Below are 25,970 nucleotides of genomic sequence, written 5' to 3'. Positions count from 1 at the left end.
ATGACTTGAGAGTAAAGAGTTCACATACAACAATACTCTTTTGAGCAAACTAGTTAAAATATAATAAATATGAAAAAATAAAAAGAAATCTTTGAAAATGTCTCCTTTCAGGCTATCATCATGGTAGTTTTGTTATTTCATATTACTGCCATATTATCTTATATATTTATCCACATCACTTTTCTTCTGCATTTTATTCTTACATTTAAATTATGACTGATAAATGACATAATATAATTATGTGTAAAATAATACCAAAAAATGATAAAATTATTTGCAGCAAATTTAAGAAAGAACTATTACTGTCATTACAAAAGGACTCAGAAATCTTTAGAAAAATATCTCACTTTAATCTTACACCAATTCTATCATGAAGATATTATTAGTTATCCTTTTGTCTTAGTAAGAATTCCCCCAAGTTCCACAGCTAAATTTTGGTACAAAAGATATAATTATATTATTCCCTGAAAAATAAATAAAACTAATGCATAAAAATACAGTGAAATGATCAATGGGTTCAGTAATAAAAGAAATGAAACTGGGAAATTACAATGACATGCCGTAATAACATGCATAAATAACAATGCAAAAAATAAAACTCAATGAATAAAACAAAACATACTCATTACTGTTAATATTATAGATAGATACCTTTTGAGAAAACAAATTGGAAATATTAAACAAGAGCAATAATAATATTAACTACTTATGACATGCTAATGCTAACCCAAGTAGCAAATTCTAATTTTGCGGGAAAGTAGTTATACACACAGCAATATGTTAACTGCACAATTATTTATATAAGGCAAATATTAGAACAACATAGTAAACAGTAGTTATTTTACTACTAAGTTCTCCTCTTACTAGCTATGGTAGTTTGGAAACTTAGCTATAAGTTCAATTTCAGAACTGAAACATTAAGGTTATAGTTTTTTCAAATAATGCAAAGTGTATAGGTTCAGTAGATTTCAAAGCTAGATGATTCAGCAAATGAGAGATATAACCAAGGACCATTTTTCTTTCCACTTCTTTCAACTGCACTCTTGTGTTGGTTGTGTATGTGAGCCTTCAGTATGACTATTATAGCAATTTCAAGGTTCATACCTATACAGGACAATGTTTTAAAAAAACACATTTCCTTGTAAAGTTACCTTACAAAAAGACCTCTGTTTCTTTTCGTCCAGAACTGAGTCAAATGATTATTTGCCAAATCAATGGCAAGAAGTACATGCTTTAACAATGCATTTCAATGTTGGTGCCCACTCAGTTACCTGCAAATATTTTCTATATTGATACAACCTTTCTTCCCACCCCTTCCCATTCTGTTTAAATTGGTCTGAGGAAGAAGCTAAGAATTAGTCTTTTTTTAAAGCTACTAAGAAGAGTCTAACATACTCTTCTAGTCAAGACACAGTAGATTCCATTCAATTGGAGGTATAGCAAGTTCGGTTGATTGCCACAACTCAACATACCTAAAACAGAATTTTTAACATGTTTTTTAAACTCCAAAACATGGAAACAAGGCAACAAAGCTGCAGCAGATCATATGTGTCTTTGTACAATGAAATGTAGATGTTAAGAGACTACTGTAGCTTGCCTAATATTCATGGGGCCCTGGGTTCAACTTCCAGTACTATTAAAAAAAAACAAACCCAAAAACTAAAATTATAGAGACTACTGTAGTAACTGTCAACAAGTATAATGGAAGCCTAAACATGATTAGTATTGATACAGGGATGATATCAGACCTCTATATGATATAGGGGAAATATTATATCTCTCAACATGTTAGATGTCAGATACACCAAGTTTGTGCTCCCTAAAATTGAAGAATGAATTCTAGGAACTATGGAAGTTAAGAGTAAGAAATATTGATTGAGAGGAGAGATTTTCAGCTCCTGAGAGTCAGGAGGGGTCCCAGATGGGTGGCCGAGGACCACACTTATTAGGGGAAATTTTATAAAGCGCAACCACATGGGTACAATGTGGGTTAGAGCTATGATCAATTAATAAGGTTATAAGTATAGTTGCTTAAGTAATAGTGATCTATGGGGAAGCACGTCACGTAGCAAGTGTACTTGCAAAGAGCAAGGAAATTCTTAGGAATGTAATGGGTCTCAGGATCTTGGTCACCAAGGTGACTGATATCTATCTAGACTTTATTAGACCAGGCGTTACCATTTATTTCATCCCTTAGGGAAATATGTAGGCCTGGTTATTTTGTCTTTATCTTGAGATCTGGCCTCTTAACTCATGTGCCTCCAGCCACAGTTGTAATGTATTTTTTATCTTTTATACTGACTCTCTTGAGGGTCCAGCCCTACCTGACTGCCTATAGTATTTTTATCTAATTTAGCTGTCTATAATAGTATCAATGAGAATGAAGACAAATAGACCTATCCCAAAAAGGCAGAATTAGCAAAAAAGGAAAGATGAGGCTTGAAAGATGATGTGTCCATGGTCTGGATTAGTTAAATGGGTAGTCAGTGGTGCCATTCACTGAAAAAAGAAACAATATAAGAAATATTACAGTCTATGAGAAAAATTCAGCATTTTGTAGCTATGACTGAACCAAAAAAGGAATGGTAGGAGAAAGATGAAAAAATCCAATTGAAAAATAATCATATAAACAAATTCCTCATTATTTCATTAGTCTTTTCCTATTGCCAATAAGACAATAACTATTGTACCACAAACCGGGTAAGGTTTTTTGGTTTGTTTGTTTTTTGGTAACAGGGATCTCAGGACTTGTGCTTGCCAGGCAGGTGCTGGAACCACTAAGCTAAATCCCCGGCCCATGGTGTTGCCTTTCTTGCAGGCAGAATCCTGAGGTAGTGTGGAACATCACATAGTAAGAGACAGAAAATATGAGTGTGCATGCTTGTGTTTCTGTCTCTGTCTCTCCTTGGTCTCTTTCGTGTTCTTATAAAGTCCTTAGGATTTAATCATGCAGGGGATCTACCCTAATGACTTTAATCCTAATCACCTCCCAAGGGCCTCACCTCTAAACACCACACTCAGACTGAGTTCCTAGCCACTTAATACTTCACAATTGAAATTAAATTTCAACAGTAACTATGGGAATATATTCAGACCATATCCACACCACAGCACTTACTAAGGCCTACTAAGGAGCTAATTGGTCCAGTCCTTACCTTACTACTCATATACATCTCCCTGCATGCACATTCTTAGGTAGCAACAACATTCTTAATTTTTCCCAAGCATAATAAGCTTAATCTCTACACTTTCAACAGACTTCCTCATGGCTTTTTCTCTCACTCAGTTTAGGACTCCACACTAATTCCACCTTCTCAGTGAATCAATCTCTACCTCCCCCATCCTCCCATCTCATTCTATCTTATCCTCTTACCATGTTTTCATTTTCTTACTACTTATATTTATGTGTTTCACACTAGAAAGTTCTATCACACAGTCTTATTTATTATCAGATCATTATAATCTGGACCACTGTAAAGCATACTTTGGATCAGCAGTTCCAGAGCTACACTTCGTAGTACCAAAGGATTTTAAATGTCTGAAAGCAGTAAGACTACATGATCTCTAAGGTCCCTTGTGACTTTAAAATTCCATATTTCTTGGGCCAGGGATTTAGCTCAGTGGTTCTGGCACCTGCCTCGTAAGCGCAAGGTCCCCAGTTCAATCCCCGGTACCAAAAAAAAAAAAAATTAAAATACCTTATTTCTGCCCTTCTAAAGATGAACAGAAGGGCTATTTTCTGTGTAAGAAAAAAATATTACTATGTAATAGGTTAGGCATGTCAATAAGCCTAAGAGTTACAATCCTCTAGGAAGATGAGGCAGGAGTTACCACAAGTCTGAGCCCCACCTGGACAACTAAGTGAACCAGTGGGACTCTCAAAATTTAAAAACATTCTTTTTTTCCTTTTTTGGAAAACGCTGGGGATATAGCTCAACAAGAAGGGCCTGGGTGCAATCCACAATACTGATGCCCCCCTCCAAAAGCAAAGCATTCCCTAAATGTTTAGTCTGAAGCCATATAATAGCTCTTATGAGTGACAGAAATCCTTGAGATCATTATCAGATATAAACTCTGCTAATCTTCTGGATGAAGAATATGTTACAGGAAAATGTTTTCATGGGAGGTTATGGGGTAACAGACAACATAAACTTTAAAAGAAACATAAAGTTATTCTTTTATATGAAAAGGTTACTTGCTGATGAATAATTAAAAATTTAATAACAGCGTAAGAAAGTACCAACAGGTTTTTTTACTGGTTGAACTCATTTATAAAATACGAGGAGGAGGGTGTACACCAGAGCCCAACACCTGCAGGCAGATCCCAGCCAGGGCCACACACAGACACCAGTGGCTTGGGCACACAACCCCAACCCAAAGGCTGCCCAGAAAAGAGCTGCACAAGCACACAAGCATCAGCCAGAGGTCAACTCCATACAATAAGTAAGATGGAGACCCTAGCCAAAAGCATGCTCAGACACTAGGGTTGGGGTGCACAGCTCCCAGCCAAAGGGCCTTCCAGACAACAGTTACATAGGAGGGCAGGCCCTAGCCAGAGACATGCCTAGATACCATCCCAAGTGTGCACAGGCCCTAGCCAGAAGCATGATCAGACAACAGGTCAGCTCAGGGACCCAGAAGGCAACCATTCTGAACCCAGGAACTGGTACACTCATGAGCATCAGAGAAAAGGTTGCTTGGTGGATTACTGAAAAATGAAGACCACTGGGTGAGCAAAAAGTTGTCTCAACAAAAGCACAGCAGGCTGCATCTGTTGAAATGAGAAGACACGTAAACAAGTCTCAAAATCAGATTTCCAGATCACCTAATGGTACCCCAAAGGGCAACAAGATGGAACAATTTGATAGTCAACAACCTGGACTCCCTGAACTGGCAACGAAAGAGAATCTAGAAAAAATGAAATCAGAAATAATTTCTCAGATAACAACAGAAATTGTGCCCATAGTGCAAGACATGATTAGTAAATCGAGAGCAGACGCAGAAAAAATTAGAGGAGCTGAGGAACATGATGGAATCCCAACACAGGAAACAAATGGAATCCATAAAATAGATGCAAACAGGTTTCCAGGACATTAAAAACTCCACTGAAAGTTTATGCAGCAAGATGAGCAAATGTGAGGATAGAATTTCAGATACAGAAGACAGGATTGCAATTAGTGACAAGGAAAAGAAAAATTTCCTAAAAATAGTAAGGGACCATGAGAAATCAATCCAGCAGCTGTTAGACAATGCAAAGAAAAATAACGTAAGACTGATCAGAGTCAATGAAGAAAAAGAGAGTACATATGACATTAAAAAACTGTTCACAGAAGTAATGGCAGAAAACTTCCCAAGTAGGGGAAAAGATATACAGATAAGTGAGGCATAAAGGACTCCAACTAGCCATGACAAAAAAAAAAAATTCTACACATAGGAATATTATAGTTAAGATTACAGAAACCCAACAGAAGAACAAATTTCTATAAGCAGTTAGAGAAAAGAAACAAATCACATACAAAGGAAAGCCCATCAGAATCACAGCAGACTTCTCAGTACAAATTCTCAAGGCAAGAAGAGCTTGAAGTGACATATTTCAAGCCCTAAAGGAAAACAATCTTCAACCCAGATTGATGTACCCTACAAAACTATCTTTCAAAATTGATGGAGAAATAAGATACTGTCATGACAAAGATCACCTTAGGAATTTCATAAGTACAAAACCAGCACTTCAAAGAATTTTAAACAATATCCTAGGAAAAGACAATGAGGATCACAACACCAGGAAGCCCAGCAGAATAAATCAATCGGGCAAAACAACAAATTAAACACAAAGGGAGAGAATCCAACAAAAAGAAAAGGATAAGTCAATACATATCAGCTATGACCATCAATGTTAATGGTTTCAATTCACCAATCAAAAGAAATAGGGACTGGAGATTTAGGTCAGTGTTTCTGCCGCCTGCCTCGCAAGCGTAAGGTCCTGAGTTCGACCCCCAGTTCCCACACCCCAAAAAAAGAAACAGACTGGCAGAATGGGTCAAGAAGCAAGATCTAACAATATGCTGCATACAAGAAACACACTTAGGGCCGGGGAATTAGCTCAGTGTTTTTGCCGCCTGCTGCGCGAGCGCAAGGACCCAAGTTTGATCCCTGGTACCAAAAAAAAAAAAAAAAAGAAACACACTTAATTAAAAAAGAAACTCATAGACTGAAAGTTAAAGGGTAGAAAACAATACTCCATGCAACAGGAACCCGAAAAAAGTAGGAATAGCTATCCTCTTTGCAGATCAAGTGGATTTCAAACCAACACTAATTAACAGAGACAAAGAAGGACACTACATCCTCGTAAAGGGAACAATCCAAGAAGAAATGACAATCATAAATATATATGCACCAAACAATACTGCAACCAACTATATAAAACAAGTACTAATGCACATGAAAAATCAAATAAGCACTAATACAATAGTAGTGGGGGGCATCAATACCCCACTTTCACAAATAGCTAGATCAAGTAGACAAAAGATAAACAATGAAATACTAGAACTCAATCAAACTCTTGAACAAATGAACTTAATAGATGTTTACAGAGTGTTCCACCCCACAAAATCAGAATATACATTCTTTTCAGCTGCCCATGGTTCGATTTCCAAAATAGACCATATACTCACGCACAGAAAATGTTTAAGTAAGTGCAAAGGAACGGAAGTTATCTCCTGTATATTATCAGACTACAGTGTGATGAAATTGGAGATCAATAGTAAAAGAAACCACAAGAATTTAATAAACACATGGAAATTGAACAATACAATTCTGAATAACCAATGGGTCAGAGAGGAAATTAAGGAAGAAATCAGTTTCTACAATTACACAACAATGCCAATACAACATATCAGAATTTATGAGACACAATGAAACCAGTCTTATGAGGGAAATTCATAGCAGTGAATACTCATATTAGGAAAACAGAGAGAGCTCAATTAAACAACTTGATGCTGAACCTCAAGCTTCTAGAAAAAGAAGAGCAGAATGAACCCAAAGCTCATATAAGGTAGAAAATTATAAAGATCAGAGCAGAAATCAATGTGATGGTAAGACAATGATACAAAAAAAATCAATGAAGCAAAGAGTTGGTTCTTCGAAAGAATAAACAAAACTGACAAACCCTTAGCCAACCTTATTAGAAAAAGGAAACAGAAGACCCAAATCCATGCAAATAGGAAGGAAAAGAGTGAAACTACAATGGACCCCGCAGAAATCCAGAGGATCATCAATACCTACTTCCAGAACCTATATGCTAATAAGATCGAACAAAAGAAATGGACAGATTTCTAGATACATAGAAATTGCCAAAGCTGAATGAAGACCTAAAAATTCTAAACAATCCAATATCAATCAATCAATGAAATTGAAAAAGTAATTAAAAACTTAATGAAAAAAGCCTGGGTCCTGATAGCTTCACTGCTGAATTCTACAAGACATTTAGAGAGGAACTACTGCCACTACTGTTTTAACTCTTCAATCAAATTGAAAGGGAAGCAATACTCCCAAATTCATTCCTGGAAGCAAGCATCACCTTGATCCCCAAAGCAGAGAAAGACCCAACTGAAAAAGAGAACTATAGGGCCGGGGATTTAGCTCAGTGGTTCCAGCGCCTGCCTTGCAAGCATGAGGTCCCAAGTTCGATCCCCGGTACCAAAAAAACAAAAGGATGAAGAAAAAGAGAACTATAGGCCAATCTCACTAATGAACACAGATGCAAAAATCCTTAATAAGATACTGGCAAATAGAATGTGGAAGATCATCAAGAAGATCATACACCCTGATCAAGTGGGATTCATGCCAGGGATGCAGGGATGGTTCAACATATGCAAATCTATCAATGTAATACACTATATTAATAGAGCAAAGGACAAAACCCATATGATCATCTCAACAGATGCAGAAAAAGTGTTCGACAGAATCCAACATGCATTTATGATAAAAACCCTACAAAAAATTGGAATAGATGGTCTCTACCTCAATCTCATAAAAGCCATCTATGAAAAACCAACATCCAATATCATACTAAATGGCCAAAAACTGAAATCCTTCACACTAAAATCAGGAACAAGACAAGGATGTCCACTATCACCACTTCTGTTCAATATAGTTTTGGAAACATCAGCCACAACAATTATACAAGAGAAAGAAATAAAAGGAATAAAGATAGGAAATGAAGAACTCAAATTATCATTATTTCCAGATGACATGATACTGTATACAGAAGACCCCAAGAACTCCACCAAAAGTCTTCTAGACTTAATAACCAAATTCAGTAAAGTAGCTTGACACAAGATCAACACACAAACATCAATAGCTTTCCTCTACATGAACAGACTCAATAAAAGAGAAATAGCGCAAATAATTCCTTTCACAATAGCATCCAAAAAACTGAAATACCTACAAATCAACCTAATGAAAGAAATCAAAGACCTTTTCCCTGAAAACTACAGCACTCTGAAAAGAGAGATTGAAAATGATATCAGCAAATGGAAAGACATCCCTTGCTCCTGGGTAGGAAGAATCAATATAGTGAAAATGGTCATACTTCCAAAACTGCTATATAGATTCAGTGTAATCCCAATTAACATTCCAGCAGCATACTTCATGGACCTTGAGAAAACAATCCAAAAATTCATTTGGAACAAGAAGAGACCCAGAATAGCAAAAGCAATTCTAGGTAACAGAGACATAGCAAGGTGCATCACAACTGCCTAACTTGAAACTATACTACAAAGCTACTGTGATCAAAACAGCATGGTACTGGCAAAGAAACAGACCTGAGGACCAGTGGAACAGATTACAAGATGCAGAAACAACGCCAGACACACTCAGCCATCTCATCTTCAACAAAACAGCCAAACACCATCACTGGAGGGAAGATGGCCTCTTTAATAATAAATAGTGCTGGAAAAACTGGGTTTCACCTTGCCAAAGATTAAAACTAGACCTATATCTTTCACCATGTACTAAACTAAAATCAAAATGCATTAAAGATCTAAATATTAAAACAGAAATGCTGAAGCGGCTGGAAGAGAGGTTAGGTAGAACTCTTGAAGACACTAGTGTAGGAAAAGATTTTATGAACAAAATCTCAGTTGCCCGTGAACTAGCACAAACAATCAACAAGTGGGATCTCTTCTTATTAAAAAGCTTCTGCACAGCAAGACAAACCACCAACAGTGTGAAGGGACAACCCACAATTTGGGAAAAAATTTTCAGCAGCTGTCCTTCAGACAGCTACTACCTAGAATCTATAAAGAACTTAAAAAAAAACAGACCTCCCAAATTTAAAGACCCAATCCAAAAATGGGCATCTGAAATGAACAGATATTTCTCAGACAAAGAAGTAGAAACAGCAAATAAATACATGAAAAATGTTTAACATCTCTGGTCATTAGAGAGATTCAAATGAAAGCAAGGCTGAGATTTCACCTCATCCCAGAAAGAATGGCTGTTATCATGAAATCAACCAGTAACACATGCTGGCAGGGCTGTGTGGAAAGAGGAACCCTGCTCCACTGCTAGTGGGAGTGTAGACTGGTGCAACCACTGTGGAAATCAGTATGGAGATACCTCAAAGAACTAGGAGTGAAAGTTCCATTTGACCCCGCTATTCTCGTGGTGGGTATCTTCCCCAAAGAATTAAAAGAATCATACCACAGTGACATATGTGCACCTATGTTCATAGAAGCACAGTTTGAAACAGCTAAAACTTGGAAGCAGCCCAATTACCCATCAACTGGAGCCAGGATAAAGAAAATGTTGGGTTTTTATAAAATAAAATGGAGTACTACTCAGCCATAAAAAATAAGAAATCCGAGACATTTATAGCTAAATAGATGCACATTGAGGTGATACTCTGAAGTGAAATAAATAGGACACACATGTAAGTACCGAATAATTTCTCTGGTGTGAGAAACTGAAAGTGTATATAAGGACTAAAAGTTATAATATATATAATAATATATAATAATTATATATATTATATAATTATATATAATATAATAATTATATATTATATATAATGTGAAATAGGAAGAAAAGGGGAAGGGGAAGTGGGAGGGGTAGGAGAAAGCTAAGAAGGGAATGGAATTAATAATGAGAAAATGAAATAATGCAAACAAAGTCTTTGTAAATAGGGAGGGATGGAGGCATTGAAGGGAGGGCAGGGGAAGGGGGAAAATGTAAGAACCAAGATAGAGTATGTAAAGGTACAAATTCCCAATGATGAATGTCATTATAATGTATACCTAAAATGTACCAATAAAATTAATAATATAAAAAATAAATAAAATAAAATAGGACAAACCATAAAATTTAGTATTCCAAAATTAAAGTATGAATTCTATAGCTGAAAACTAAAAAATTTTGTATATATTAATAAGTAGGAAACTTTTCTCATATAAAAGAGCCTCAAGAAGAAAGAGTTATTTCAGAAGAGCTAGTTCAAACTGAGAACTAAAAGACATAACTACTCCCTATATAGGTTATTTCAACTACTCTTCTTCCTATTTTTAGCTTTATACATTATCTTGCCTTTTCTGGCACTTGTTTGTCTAGTATTTGAGCTTTTGTGCATACTTGAATTGCTTCTTGTTGATATTTGGTATTTAGTTCTACTATCTATGATAGCCTTTCCATCTTCTACTATAAAATATGTTGATATCTCTTGTATTATTTGAAGTTCTAAAGGGGTGATTCAGCTTAGCTAACTCTTGTTATTGATAAACTGATTCCTGTTTTGTCTTATAATTTTTTGATGTAGCCATTAACTCTGGGAATCATATGTAGTCAGAATTCATAATAATAACAGCAACAACAATAACCAATACCTACCAAATACTCTCTATAACCAGACACTTGTTACATACATATATACCGAGTCATTTAATCATCAAAACAACCCTAAAAGTTAAGTATTATTAAGACTCTTTAAAGGTGAAGAAGTGAGGGGCAGGGAGATTTCATAAACTTTTAAATATGATACAGGTAATAAGAGGCAGAGCTATCCCAGGTTATGTGGCTTGAGACACTTAGAACCACTATGCAATACTTTGTTTTAAAGAACTATTTTGCCCTTGTCAACAATGGAAGGCTATTTATATTTAGTCATTCCATCTGAAAGGGAAATTATTTAAACTGACAATACACAACTGCTTTGTACAGACTATTCTAAACCAACTTCCTTTTCCAGCAATATGGCAGATTAGAGAATATAAAAAGTCATGGGCCGAGGATTTAGCTCAGTGGTTCTGGCGCCTGCCTTGCAAGCGCAAGGTCCTGAGTTTGATCCCTGGTACCAAAAACAAAACAAAACAAAACAAAAAAACAGAAAAGTCATGTGACAAAATATCTAGGCATGCTAGATAAAATGTAATAGCTACTCTTTTAATTGCACTGCTAACCTAAAGAGAACTCTCTACCATGCAAAAGGAAAAAATACACCTTGGATGTAAGCTGTCCTTAGACTGCCATGAGCAAGCAATTTGGGGGAGACACAGGTGTAACAATATGCAGGGCTTGGGACCAAATAAGGTGAGATATAGTTCTAACATTTGCCCATTAAAAGAAAGCCTATACAATCTGGCAACACTCTCAAAGAAAAGTAAACTGGGGAGCTGGAGAAGCTTCTCTGCTTCCTAGCAAGATCCAGATAAAGAAAATTCTCTCAAAAATTTTAACCAGGGGACAGGGATTTAGCTTAGTGGTTCTGCCACCTGCCTCACAAGTGCAAGGTCCCAAATTTGATTCCCGGTACCAAAAAAAAAAAAAATTCTCTATTCAAACTATCTAGTCTAAGGATAAAATATAGACTTTTCAGAAATTCAAAATATAATTTACACGCACCTTTTTATTGGAAATCTCTTGTAGAATGTGCTCTAATAAATCAAAAGTATACACTAACAATGAGAAACAGATGGGCCTGGGATGTAGCTCAGTGGCCGCACCTGCCTGCCTGGCAAGTGCAAGGTCCTGAGTTTGATTCCCAGTACAGAGAGAGAGCGAGAGAGAGAGAGAGAGAGAGAGAGAGAGAGGATGTTTGAATGTGTGTGTCCCTAAATTATTCCTAGGTTGGAACTTACACCCCAAAGTGATGGTATTAAAGATGGGGCCTTGGGTAAGTGAACAAGTCATAAGAAATTCTGGGATGAGTGCCCTTACAAAAGGACTTCAGGAAACTAGCCCCTTTTATCCATTCTGCGAGGACACAGCAACAGGCATCATCTTGAAAGCAGAGACCAAGCCCTTTCCAGACAAAGGCCCTGCTAACACCTTGATCTTGGATTTCCCAGGCTCCCTGTGAATAATACGTGAATGCTATTTATGAACTACCCAGTCTAGAGGAGCAGAAAGGGATCAAAGACAAATGGGAAACAAATTCTTATACATGAAATAAAAGGAATCACCAGGATTATGGCAATATGAAAATGTTTGGGTCCAGCTGCACACTAAATATATAAACAGTCCATAAAAATATCTCAGAAAATTCACTAAACTGGTTAATCCGACAGAATATCTGATGTGAAAAACATTTAAGAGGAGACTCAGACAAAAAAACTGGGGCATAATTAATAATAAATGTAGGAAACTAAGAAGCAAAAAAGAAAATGACCAATTATATTAAAACCAAAGTTTCACACACACAAAAATAGTGATGTGTTATGTAGCTCATCTATGAATAACATTTAGTCATAAAAATAATGTACATCAGAATACTAATGTAACCACATTATATCAATTACATTAATAGGATGGGAAGTGGAAGTATGGGGTAAAAGAGAACTAACATCTTATATTTTAAAATGGGAAAGAATAGATAATGCCTAAAACTGAAAAAGTAAGCATCTGAAAGAGAGCATGTAGTAAAAAAATACAGGTAAATTCCAAGAGAATCTATTGAAAAGAAGTGCACAGTTGTCTCTAGGAAGTATATACGGACGGAGAAGAGCAAAAGATTGCTACTTTTTTGTAATATACCTTATAACACAATTAAAATTATTAGGCACTTTAAATTAAACATATGTAATCTGAAAATACAAAAATTACATAAAAAACTAAACATGTTACATAAAACAAGGCAATGAATAATTCTAGGAAGAGCAAAACAATCATAGTATATGTTTTGGCTTAGCAATGGGTAAATAGCATGATCATAAAAAAGTAAATAATAACACTGATGAAGGTAAAACTGCTGCCTTCTCCTTAAACATTTTCTCTTATTTCTTTAAAATAAAACTCCAATCTTATTTGCAGTCACAATGCAGATATTTAAAATACCCAGCCTTGTAGGCCAAATATGAGTATGTGACTAAACTGAAGCCAATCAAATGTAAGCAGAATCTGCAGGGTAGAGTCTCTGGAGGCCTGAGCAGAAAAACTGTGTTCTTGTTGTTTCTTTCTCCACCCTACCACCTACCTCAAAAACTGACATGATTGTAAGAGCTAGAGAAGTTTTCTGGATCATAAAGCAATCTTATTAATAATCCTGTACTAAGGAAGGTTAAAGAAAAACAGGCGGCTTTAATTCCAAGAGACCATAAGTTAATAATGTCAAAAACTCTAGTGGAATGATTATATCAGGCAGGATAAGAGATTAAGCAGAAGAAGGGAAAAAAAGGAATCAGCAACATGAAAATAATGTAATGACAGGAATAAGTCAATACCTTTCAGAAACAACTCTCAAATGGTCTCAACTCTCCAGTCAAAAGACACAAATTCGCCTACTGAATCAAAAATCAAAATCCAAAGGTATGTTACATGAAAAAGACACATCCAATCAAAACAAATTTATGGACTAAAAAACCAAAGGATGGGCGGGGATTTAGCTCAGTGGTTCTGCCACCTGCCTGGCAGGAACAAGGTCCCAAGTTCAATCCCTGGTACCAAAAAAAAAACCCCAAAGGATAAAACAATAATCCATATAACATGAACCCCAAAACAAGCAGGAGTAGATATTCTGTTTTCAGACAAAATGGACTTTAGGTCAAAACTGATCAGAAGAGTCAAAGAAGGTCACTACATATTGGTTGGTTAAGGAAACAATTCAACAGGAGAAGATAACAATTACAAACATACATGCACTAAACACTGGTGTACTCAACTTCATAAAACAGTATTAGTGGACATAAAAGATCAAATAAGCATCACAATCATCATATTAGGGGACCTCAGTATCTCACTATTACAAATACAACAACTAAACAAAAAAATCAACAAATATCAGAACTGAACCAAACCTTTAAACAAATAGACTTAATAGATATCTACAGATTGTTTCACCCAACAACAGAATACACATTATTCTAAGCAGCACATGGAACCTTCTCCAAAACAGCTTAAGGAAGATCTAACACCAATACTCTGTAATGTTCATGAAATTGAAAAGGAAGGAGTACTCCCAAATTCTCTCTTTAAAGTTAGCATTACTTTGATTCCAAAACCAGAATTGGACACAACTAAAAAAAGAAAATTTTAGGCCAATCTCTTTAAAGAACATACATGCAAAAAATCCTGAATAAGATACTGGTAAACAGAATGCAACAAGTCATAACACAGATCATAAATCATATCATATACATCAAGACCAAGTAGGTTTCATCCCAGGGATCCAAAGATGATTCCACACTCTCAAATCAATAAAAGTAACACATTACATAAACAGAATCAAGGACAAAAAACCACAGAATCATCTCTTAGACTCAGAAAAAGTCTCTGACAAAACCCAACATCCATTTATGATTAAAAAAAAAACCTAAAGAAAATAGATATAGAAGGACTTTATCTCAATCTGATGAAACCATTTATGACAAACCTACGGCCATTATCATATTAAATGTGGAAAAACTAAAAGCTTTTCCTCTAAAACCAGGAACAAAACAAAGATGTCCACTATCACTAGACCTGTTCAATAACGCACTTGAAACCAGTAGCAATCAGAGAAAGAAATAAAAGTGATATGTATGGGAAAGGAGGAAGGGAAGGCAAACTAACCTGATTTTCAGATGACACAATCCTTTACATAGAGGATCCAAAAAATTCTACCAAAAGAGTCCTAGAACTAATAAATTCAGCAAGGCAGCATGATATAAAATCAACACAAATAAATGAATGGCATTCCTATATACCAATAATGAACCTACTGAGAAAGAAATTAGGAAAATAATATGATTTATAATATTCAAGAAAAATTAAATACTTAGGAATAACCTAATGAAGGAAGTGAAAGGCCTCTATAATAAAAACTATATTACTCTAAAAAAGGAGATAAACAGTGTATCAGACAATGGAAAGATATCCCCTGTTCCTGGATAGGCAGAATCATAATTATCAAAATGGTCATACTACCACCACTGATATATAGATTTAATGTAATCTCAACTAATCAACAGCATTTCTCACAGAACTAGAGAAAACAATCCTAAAATTCACATGGAACAGTAAGAGACCCAGAATAGCAAAAAACAATCTTAGGAAACAAGAGCAAAGCATGAGATATCACAAACCTGGATTTCAAGTTATATTACAAAGCTACAGTGATAAAAACAACATGCTACTGGCACAAACACAGACATGTGGATCAATGTAATATAATGGAGGATGCAGAAACATAACATAATGGAGGATGCAGAAACAACCCCAGGCCCATTCAGCTATCTGATCTTTGACAAAGGGGCCAAAAATATATGCTGGAGGAAAGATAGCCTCTTTAACAAATGGTACTGGGAAAACTGACTATGAACATCAGAGGATTGATTTTAGATTCATATCTCTCACCATGTACTAAAATAAAATCAAAATGGATCAACTATCTAGAGAGGCAGGAAGAAGGGAAGGGAATGAAAAAAATTAAGATGTGTTATATACATTTACCAACTCCCAACGATGAATGTTAATCATTATGTACTACAAACTTACACTAATAAAAAATCTGAATATTAAAACTGAAATAATTTGCTGGAAGATAAAATAGGTAAACCTCTTGAAGACATAGACATAAGCAAGGACTTTAAACAGACCTTAACTGCACAAGAAATGACATTAAGAATCAACAAATGGGATTTATCAAATTAAAACGCTTCTGCAAAACAAAGGAAACAACCAACAGAATGAAGAGACAACCTACAGAATGGGAAAAAATTTTTGCCAGCTACTTTTCGAACAAAGAACTAATATCCAGAATATACAAAGAACACAAAAAGAATTAGCTGGCTGTGGTGGTGCACACCAATAACTTCAGCACTTGGGAGGCCGAGGCAGCAGAATTGCTGTGAGGTTGAGGTCACCCTGGCTACACAGTGTGTTCAAGGTCAGCCTGGACTACAGAGTGAGATCTTGTCTCAAAAAAAAAAAAAATCCCCCACATAAGAGATCTAATCAAAAACTGGACAACTGAAATGAACAGACACTTCCTCAAAAGAGACACAAATTGGCCAATAAATACATGAAAAACTGTTCAATATCTCTGGCCATTGGGGAAATGCAAATTAAAACAACACTAAGATTCCATCTTACTCCAGAAAGAATGGCTATCATCAGGAAATAAAATCAAATAAATGCTAATAAGGCTGCAGGGAAAAAGGAACACTTCTGCATTGTTGGTGGGAATGTAAACTAGTACAACCACTGTGGAAATCAGTATGGAGATCCTCCTCAAAAAATTAAAAATACAAATTTCATTTGACTTATTTATTCCCCTTCTAGGTATCTTCTTGAAATAGTTCAAGACATCATATTATAGAGATACATGCATATCAATGTTTATAGCAGCACAATTCATGATAGCTACATCTTGGAAGTGGCCATATGTCCATCAACAGATGTGTAGGTAAAGGAAATGTGGTATTTACACACAATGGAGTACTACTACTCTGCCATAATGAAGGATATATTTGAGTCATTTGTAGGATACACCTTGAGACTACAATGCATGGTGAAATAAGTCAGTCACAAAAAGTTCATCTTATATGAGAAACAGAAAGTATGAATAAATTAAAGAGCAAAATAAAAGATAACAGGAAACAGGAAGATCTTTTGCAAATGGGAAAAGAACAAAGAGATGGAGGCAAGAGGGAGAGAGAAGAGGATGAAAACAGAGTTAAGATATGTTATATACATGTACCATTTCCCCATAATGAATATAATTATTATGTACTACAAGGTTGTACTAATACAAATTTTAAAAGAAGGATTTGAGGAGAAGAATGAATGGATGAATTGCATTAAGAATATTAAACCTCATTGTGAACACTAGGAAGTCAATAGCTAATGTCTAAAACAGAAAAATAAATCAGCATAAAAGGGCTGAGAGTACATCTGAGGGCTAAGAGTATGGGTTAGTGGCAGAGTGCTTGTCTAGCATGTGCAAAGTCTTGGGTTTCATCCCCAGGGGGAAGGGAAGGGAAGGGAAGGGAGAGGGGGAGAGGGGGAGGGAGAAATGTCAAAAGTACATCTCCAAACGTATCTGTAGGATAGAACTAAAACTGAGATTATTTCATCATAAGTTTTGCCCTCATTGGTTTTTTAAATCATGTTATTACTTAGACAAAAATTAAAAGCTAAAATATTAAGTACTAAATAATTTAATTATCTACTATAAAAATATAGCCAAAAAAAGATGTGGGCTTTTCTTCTAGTTACTGGAAAGTGATTTCTAGGCTCTTGGAATACTCTACCACATGACAGTGTTTTTGGCCACTAGACAGTCTAAACTATGATTTATGACGGTGACTCTGGCCAAGTCGTATCGATTTCTCCCTCTAGAAGAATCAGCAACTGAAAGTATTAGTCTGACCTGTAGGAAGGGATGGAGATTAAAGGTCATTCATGGGGAATGTGATCAAGCTCCCATAAAAAGTTCAGACACCAAAGACTTGGAAGGACTTCCCTGTTTGGCAATATGCTGTGTAATGTCAGACACTGTGGCAAGGAAGAGCTAATATTACCTATGAGTCCATGGGAAAAAGAGAACCAAATATTGTGTGTTTAAATCACTCCAGGGCTCTGCCCTATGTAGCTCTGGCCTTGGCTGTATCTTTTCACTGTAATAATGATAACCCAAGTATAACTGCTTTCATTCAGTTCTATGAAATATAACAGCTTTCACTCAATTCTATGAAGTTTTTCTAGCACATTATCAAACCCATGGTGACTTTAGGAGACTATTAAATTTGCAGTTATTGCTAGAAGTTAAATATGGTCTGGTGAACATTATTCTCTAATCTTTGTATTTTGGTTAACTCTGGAAAATTAAAGAAGGAGGAGAGGAAAGAAGAAAAAGGAAAAGGGTAAAAAGGGAAGTTCCATTTCTAGAGTACCTAATAGAATCTCTATTGGGTACTTGATACACATTCATTTAATCCTGATAACCCTAATATAGCAGATGATATTATTTCTACAAGGAAATTGAGGCCAAAAGGTCAAGTAAGTGAAATAATGTCACAGATCAACTATGCAGCAGATCAGGATGCAAATCTAATCTTTCAGATGCCAAGGCCCATGTTATTTTATTTTCCTATGCTGTCTCCCTATACCACAAAGCTTCCTGTATTTATTGTTCATAGAGTGATTAAAACCTTAATTTTGACATTATTATATGGCTAAATTGTCTTTCTACAATATCTAGTTATCTTACAATTTAGGACCAGATATAAGTAGGTGTACTAGAATTTATCTGTAATACCTACAACCTAGGGCCAGACAGACTTAGCTCCTTGTAGAAGTTAGTAGACTTGCTACATGAGGTACTGTTGATAAAAAGAAAAGCAAGTAATTTCATAGTGATTCAAAGTAAGTGATGTCAAAAAAGACATACCGTGGTGGGCTGGGAGTGTAATTCGGTGGTAAACTGTTGTCTAGCATGTAAAAGACCCTGGGGTTTGAGTCTCTGTATTGCAAAAAGAGAAATTTGTAGTGAATCCAAGTTATAAATTAGCTCACTGTTAAAATCAAGTACCTATTCAATGTAGTAAGTGCCTATCTACCTCCAGATCTCATTTACATGGAAAAAAAATTTAACTGTAAAAGAAGCAGCCAAAATTATAAGCTCTGAAGTTTATCATAAAGAAATCAAAGGAAGCACCAAAAGAAAATGTGTACACATTCAGAAAAATCTTTGTCACAACTGTATCACTAATTCCTCATTTATAACAGCTGTTGCTTTCCTTTATGCAAACTAAACAAACTGATATGTTAAAAATTTTGTGTAGCATTCAAAAGGCTAATGGAAAAAGTCATAAAACATTACTAAGAAAAATATTTAAGAGGAAGGTACTACTATGTTGTATTCTCATAGAGGAGTAAAATAAAAGTTTTAGGATGAAGATTTTGGTATACATGTACATGCAATGCACATACATATGCAAGTCCAGCTTTGTTTTAAATATTTGTGAGCATAATTCTTTTGTCTAATTAATAAAAACAACATGAAATAATAAGAGCAAAGACCTAGTTAAAGCTAATTGGGTGCTGCCCTCAACTGAAAGCCAAATTTCTAATATATAAATATTGAACTATTTGAGTGAGGAACAAACATTCTGAACAGGTACAAAGATGAGAAGCAACTTCCTCTTTATAGTACTGTTATCAGCAGAGAGCACCCACCAACACCAACTTCTGGGAAAGGGGCCTGACTGGGTACCATGGTTTCCTCAGAATCCACAGGACACTCAGGACAGAAAATAATCTCAGGCAATTACGGCAAATCTTTTAGAACTTTCAATGATAACAGCCAGCTGTGGCACAAATGCCATGTGTTTGCTGCCACTTACCTACCGGAAGAGGATAGGCAGTGGGGCAGTAGTGAGAGTCATGTAGCTTCCTTATGTGGTAATGACTATGTAAATCTCTTTCTATGGTCACCAAAACCTTTCCAATGAAAACTGACAGTTTGTTTGCAAGTTCTAGTAAAGAGCTTTGTCATGTGTCCTTTCTCAAGGAAGAGATCACACTTACCTGAGAAAGGCAAGGAACACATGGAGTAAAAAACAAAGCAGGACCCAAGCCATTCATCTGTTTCTATCAATCTAGGCAACCAGAGGCCTAAATAGACAGTTGCATTCACTATAATACATAAAAAGCATTATGATGGCAAAAATATTTAAATGTTTACCCCCTCACATAATATGGAATAAGTTACAAGGTAGTGTCTTTAATAGCCAAATATTCTGGACATATTGTGAACATGGAAGAGAAACAGTGGGCTAAAATATTTGTGAAATATTTTTAAGATGCTGCATATGTAAAAATAAACACAAAAATGTTAAGTAGTAATAATTGATCAGCCAAGGAAAGACATTTCTCTGACATAGCTAAGACCAGCTCAACCAGGGTTAAAGGTATATGTCAACGTTTCAGTTGAAATCTTCTAAAATAACAAACCCATTATCTCAGCTGGTTAGCGTTCCATCTTTGATTTTAATTTTTTTTTTTCAGTACCAGGGATCGAACTCCGGACCTTGCACTTGCCAGGTAGGCACAGTACCACTGAGCTACATTCCCGGCCCTAGGGTTCCATTTTTGAAAAGCAAATGCCAATGTATCCCCCTCACCAAATCTATATACCTCACACTACTTTGATTTTGTAAGATATACGATTTATTACTGAGCTATTTGGCTCAACTATCTTGCTCAAGTGCATAATGGATCAGAGAACATGTCAGAAGTAATATATTAAATGTTTCAAGAAAAAAAATCCACTACTATACAATGAGATATACTTTTTTTTGGTACTGGAGACTGAACTCAGGATCTTGCGCTTGCGAGGCAGGCAGCAGCAATGAGATACACTTTTTTGCATTTTTAAAAAATCAGGATTTTCAGTTTGGGTCAGATGGGATAGTCTGTATCAATCACTCTTGTTCAGATGAGAAAATTAAAAATTAATGTTTGGGGCTACTAAGGCAGCTGGGTTATGGAGCACAGGTTACTGGAAAGGAGTCAAAGAGAAAAACCTAGAAAAATCTAGATAAAAATTCCTCTATGGTCCCCAACTGCCTCTGAGGATGTGCATGCAGAAGGCTAGAATCCCAGAGTTCTACGAGAGAATAAATGCTAGCTAAACAAAGATTTGCACAATTCTGAAAAGATGGAAGTGCAGGCTCAAATAAAGAAGAGAGACCTTGAACACCCTAAGCACTGAATTGAAAACCTAGACACTTTGTATCCTAGGAGTAAGAACGACATCAAAATAGAAATGCCTTAACAAAGGCTAAAACTAAGCATCCATAAAATCAAAATAATCCACTGGCAATTTAACTTGAGTACCATAATAAAATTCAATACTATTTATTGAAGATGAAAATCCAGAGGTTCTACAGTAGGAGTCAGCAAACCTTTCCTGCTAAGGGTCAAAGAGTTTATGTTTTGTGTTTTGAGATAAGGTCTTGCTATGTAGCTCAGGCTGGCCTTGAACACAGGCTAGCCTCTAACTTGCAGCAATCCCCCTGGCTCAGCCTCCAGAGTGCTTGGGATAAGTATTTTTTAGGTTCTGAGGGAAACCAATAGTCTCTATTGTACATTCTCTTTAAAAGCAAAAAACACAACAATAATAGTCATTTTAGCTATTGGTCATACAATAGTCTAAATTTGGCCCATGGGTGATAGTTTGCTGTCCATTACTCTATACTTAATTCACAATGTCCAGAATCTACAATGAAAAATTAGTAGACATATTGTTATGGCTTGTGTCTAGATGTCCTCCGAAAGCCTCATGCAGACTTTTTCAGAGGTGGCTAAATCTGGAATTTGTGATGCTGGGATTAAGAGCATGTGATTACTAAACCGAAACACCTGAGTGATTGGTTTAGCAGTGCCCTAATCCTGGTAGTATGGATGGGATAAAAGGGGCAGAAAGATGCTGTTAAGGTCTCTTGCTGTTTTTGCTGTCTTCTGCCACCATGAACTGTCACTCCTCTGCCACCTTGCTGTGGAGCCAGCTGAATATGGACTGAAACCTCTGTGAACTGTAAGCCAAAAAAACTTGTCCTCCTTTGAGTGTTGGGTATTTTGTCTCAGCAATGAGAAAAAAGTAACTAACACAGAATTTGGTATCAAGAGTGGAGCTGTTGCTGTGGCATTACCTGGCCATGTGGCTCAAGAGCCTTTGGAACTGGCTTGTGGGAAGGGGAAGAGTTAGGAAAGGTTTGGAGATACTGGCTGAAGAAGCAGAGCTGGAACATCTTAGACTATTCCATATGGGAGATTCTGGTCAGAGCTCAGAAGACCAGAAAGCCAGTAAAGACCAGGCACAGGAAGTTTCTGCTGGGAAGAAGGAATGCATCAGCTGCTGGACTCCAGACAATGTGTGTTATGCTTTAGCAGAAAGTTTATCTGCATTTTGCTTATGTCTAGAGACTGCCTGAGACTGAGATTAAGGACAGCGGACTAATTAATCTCACAGAAGAAATTTCAAGGCAGTCTAATGTTGAGGCCACGGCATGGTTGCTGTTGGGGGCTTTTAGCCAGATCTATGTTGAGAATTCAGAGCTAAGAGGCCAGCAGAATGATTTAAAACATTTTGAGTTTGGCCAGAAAGGAAATTTCAGTAAAGTTGTGGCCTGCAAAGATAGAGCAGAGGAGATCCTGATTGCTGAGAAGGAGCAGGAGAATAGAAAAGATGGCCTGAAGACATCACAAGAAGCAGCAGGATTCCACCCTTTGTCTCAAAATTGCAAAAGTGACAGACTTTGCTCTGAGAAGAGAGCCCTAGAGCACCATGTTCCAGAATGGTGGTGGCCTAAGGAAGTTGTTCCTCAGGATTTTGTTCATAGGCACCCTACAGTCAAGAGAAAGAATCCTGGTTACTACTCCAGCAGCAGTTTATTTGAAAGCCAAATAAACTTATTTCCCCTCTAACTTTGGGTGTTGGGTATTTTGTCTCAGCAATGAGAGAAAAGTAACTAACACACAAGTGAAGCAGCAAAAAGTGATGAGTAATCAAAAGGCAAAGCAGTAAAAAAAAAACTTAGAGGTATTCTGTATTGGTGTTAGTAGGCAAAGGCTTCAAAACGCACAGATTAACATTTAAAACAATAGTGGAAGAGATAAAATTTTAATAAAGAAAGAAAACATAAAAATACAAAAAATTAAAACTATAAAATATATAACAATGTTATCATATATAACAATGATTGTACAGACATCCTACAACTGCAAATACAATATATGAAATACGGTACTCATGATAAGTTTAACAGTTGATGAGGCACAATGAGAGAAAGAATTGTTGAATTTAAAGGCAGGTAAAGTTATTCACACTGAAACAATGAAATAATGAACAACAATACTAGAGCTTATGTTAGAAAAGATGCAAATGTAACATATATGGAAATCAGAAGAAGAGAATACAGTAGGACAAAATTATTTGAATAAAGGATGAGACGTTTTTCAGATTTTACAGCAACCACTTACAGATTCAAGCCTAGTAAACATCAAGCAGAATAAGAACACACAAAGACAAAGCCACATCTGCGTGTATTAACAGATAAACTACTAAAAATCATATAGAAAGAGAAAATCTTGGAAACAGGGAAAAAATGTCATAACTCTCCGTCAGGAGAATAAGAATGAAAGATGACTTCTCAAGAGACTATGAAAGCCAACAAAATGGCAACTTTAAATTAGTGAAAGAAAGCAAAAACAAAAACTATTAACACAGAATTCTATACAAAGCAAAAATATTCCCCCAAACATAAGGACTAACTAAAGACATTTTCAGACAAACTACAAAAACACAAAACAAGACATGACAAGAATGATGGAATAAGTATATTCAAAGGAAAAGGCACTATTTTCAGGGGGGTTAGCAGCAATATGTCTTTTACTATAATAAATTTGACCAGCCCTTGTTTACTGTGTGCTCTGTAATTATTATTACTAAATAATGTGTATGAATAATTTAACTACTCTACTGCTAGGATAAAAAATACCTAATTCTCAAAAACAATAATACTTAGCAATTTCTTCCTCTTTACTATTAAATAATAAATTGGCATTTTTATAATTTCTGTATATATGTATTTTTAACCAGTACTTCTAGAAAACTGGATTTTACAAATAGTACCTGTACAACAATACATAAAAATATTACATACGTGTATAAAATAATCGGCATATTATTATTTTGTGGTATTTCAAAATTAACAAGCTTCCAAGAAAACATTTCTGGAAATAGAGAACAGATCAACTGGATCATGAGACATAGAAGAAACTAAACTTTTCTAAATGCATAACATGAGTCAGAGACACAAGTATTCACCAATATTCTCATCTAATACTAAGCATCCTACGTAGGGCAGGAATTATTCCCTTAACAAAGAATCTCAAACACAAAGGTAAATTCACAGAGCTGACATTCAAAATAAAGATGAATAAAAATCACTAGATAATTGCCTAGTAATCTTTCAACAGAAACAAATGCCATCTTCAGTAACAAACTTATGCATGGCAAATGTAAGGCCCAAGAAAGATATATGTCTGATAAAAACACAAAAGGCATGAATAGAATGAAAGAATAAGCCAAGGTATATGGTCGCCCTTATTGTGTACAACTATAAATCTGATTGATAAAGGGAAGTTTGTTCATACTCAGTATGATTATAGCTTAGAGGAAAAAGCATTTCAAATTAGATAAAGAAAATTTTAAAGATCTATCTATCACATGCTACAAAGTTGGTAGAATTCCAGGAAAATGGCAGAGTAGTAAGCGGCAACAAATCAGCCTCTCCAAGATTCAGAATACAGACACTGTAAAATAATAACTTGGGGAAGGAAAGCAGGAGAGTTGGATCCCTAGGACCCAGGAAGGACCTGGAGGGAATACTGGAGCCTACAGAGAAAATGAAGAGTCAGATCACAACATGAAAAAAGGAAGGGACAACCTGCACTTTCTCCCTGGCTCCTGGCTTATCATATGAGACAGGAAGATCGAATCTACAGAGACACAGTGAAAGTGGGTGACTCCAGAGGACTCCAGGGAGAAACGCACCACTGGAGTGGAGCAGTGAATGATGTGCACTATAGCAGCTGGTGACTGACTCCAGTCCAAGTGGCTGTGGTGTACCCTGGAAAGTGTGCTTGGTCAGACATCACTTTAGGGAGGTGCCAACTGAGCCTGGGACTCAGAGCAGCCAAAGGTCGGCTTCATCTTAGGACTTTCAGTCTTAAGCTAGTATAGTGACTGGGTGAGGGACAATCACAGAAGATGTCCATGATCAGAGAGCCATCAGAAGGCCAACAAGAGACATACACAGTGTTAATAGCTAAATGATTCAGGCCCAATCCCAAGACCAGACATCAAGGTTCAGTCTGAACTTCCGTGGATTTTCAAGTTCCAGAAGCAACACCATTCCCTCTCCAGCATGAATATGGGCTCTGATCACCTCCGTTCTCTACCAGAGAGAACAAAGTCATGCCTTGAATTGGACACAGCCACAAAACTATAGGCCCCAGAAGACAACTGCTAGTTTGAAATCACAGAAAAACTTTTTTTTTTTATGTTTTTGTTCACTCGAGTTTTTCTTCTCTGATTGTTTTTGTTTCTTTGTGAGGGTTAGCATTGTTTGTATTTTTTTGTTTGGTTTTTTCTTTTGTTCATTTTTGGGGTTTTTTTTTCATTCTTTCCTTCTCTCCTGTCTTCACCAGTTTCCTGAAGCTTGGGGTAATCTTCCTCTGTCCTTCAGCCTTGTTTCTAATCTTTTTCCTTGTCCCTTTTAATTTTCTCTTCTTAGGGTAAATTCACTCTATTGAGTGAATATTTACTGTATAACTTTCTGATTTGTCTTAGATTTTGTTAAATATCTATAAATCTTTTACATATGGTTAAATGTTGCAAATTATTAGTTAAAAGTTTGTCATTTTCCAGTCTGTGTTTGATGCTGTTGTTTTTGCTGATTGTACTACTTTAGCCAACATGACATAGTTACTGTGAT

The 25,970-nt window shown here is 36.0% G+C and overlaps 1 protein-coding gene across 3 annotated transcripts in view; it reads right to left on the bottom strand.

Annotated features, from left to right (window-relative positions):
* Window positions 1–25,970, bottom strand: part of Ptpn4 (protein tyrosine phosphatase non-receptor type 4) — a 192,836-nt gene that overhangs the window by 118,120 nt on the left and 48,746 nt on the right. The gene's annotated exons all lie outside the window — the stretch shown is intronic.

This window comes from Heterocephalus glaber, unplaced genomic scaffold (genome assembly GCF_053883595.1).
Source record: "Heterocephalus glaber isolate CG9 unplaced genomic scaffold, H.glaber_assembly_v1.0 deba00000347, whole genome shotgun sequence".
In the NCBI taxonomy this organism is placed as follows: Eukaryota; Metazoa; Chordata; class Mammalia; order Rodentia; family Bathyergidae; genus Heterocephalus; species Heterocephalus glaber.
This window is presented reverse-complemented; position numbering and strand designations above follow the sequence as displayed.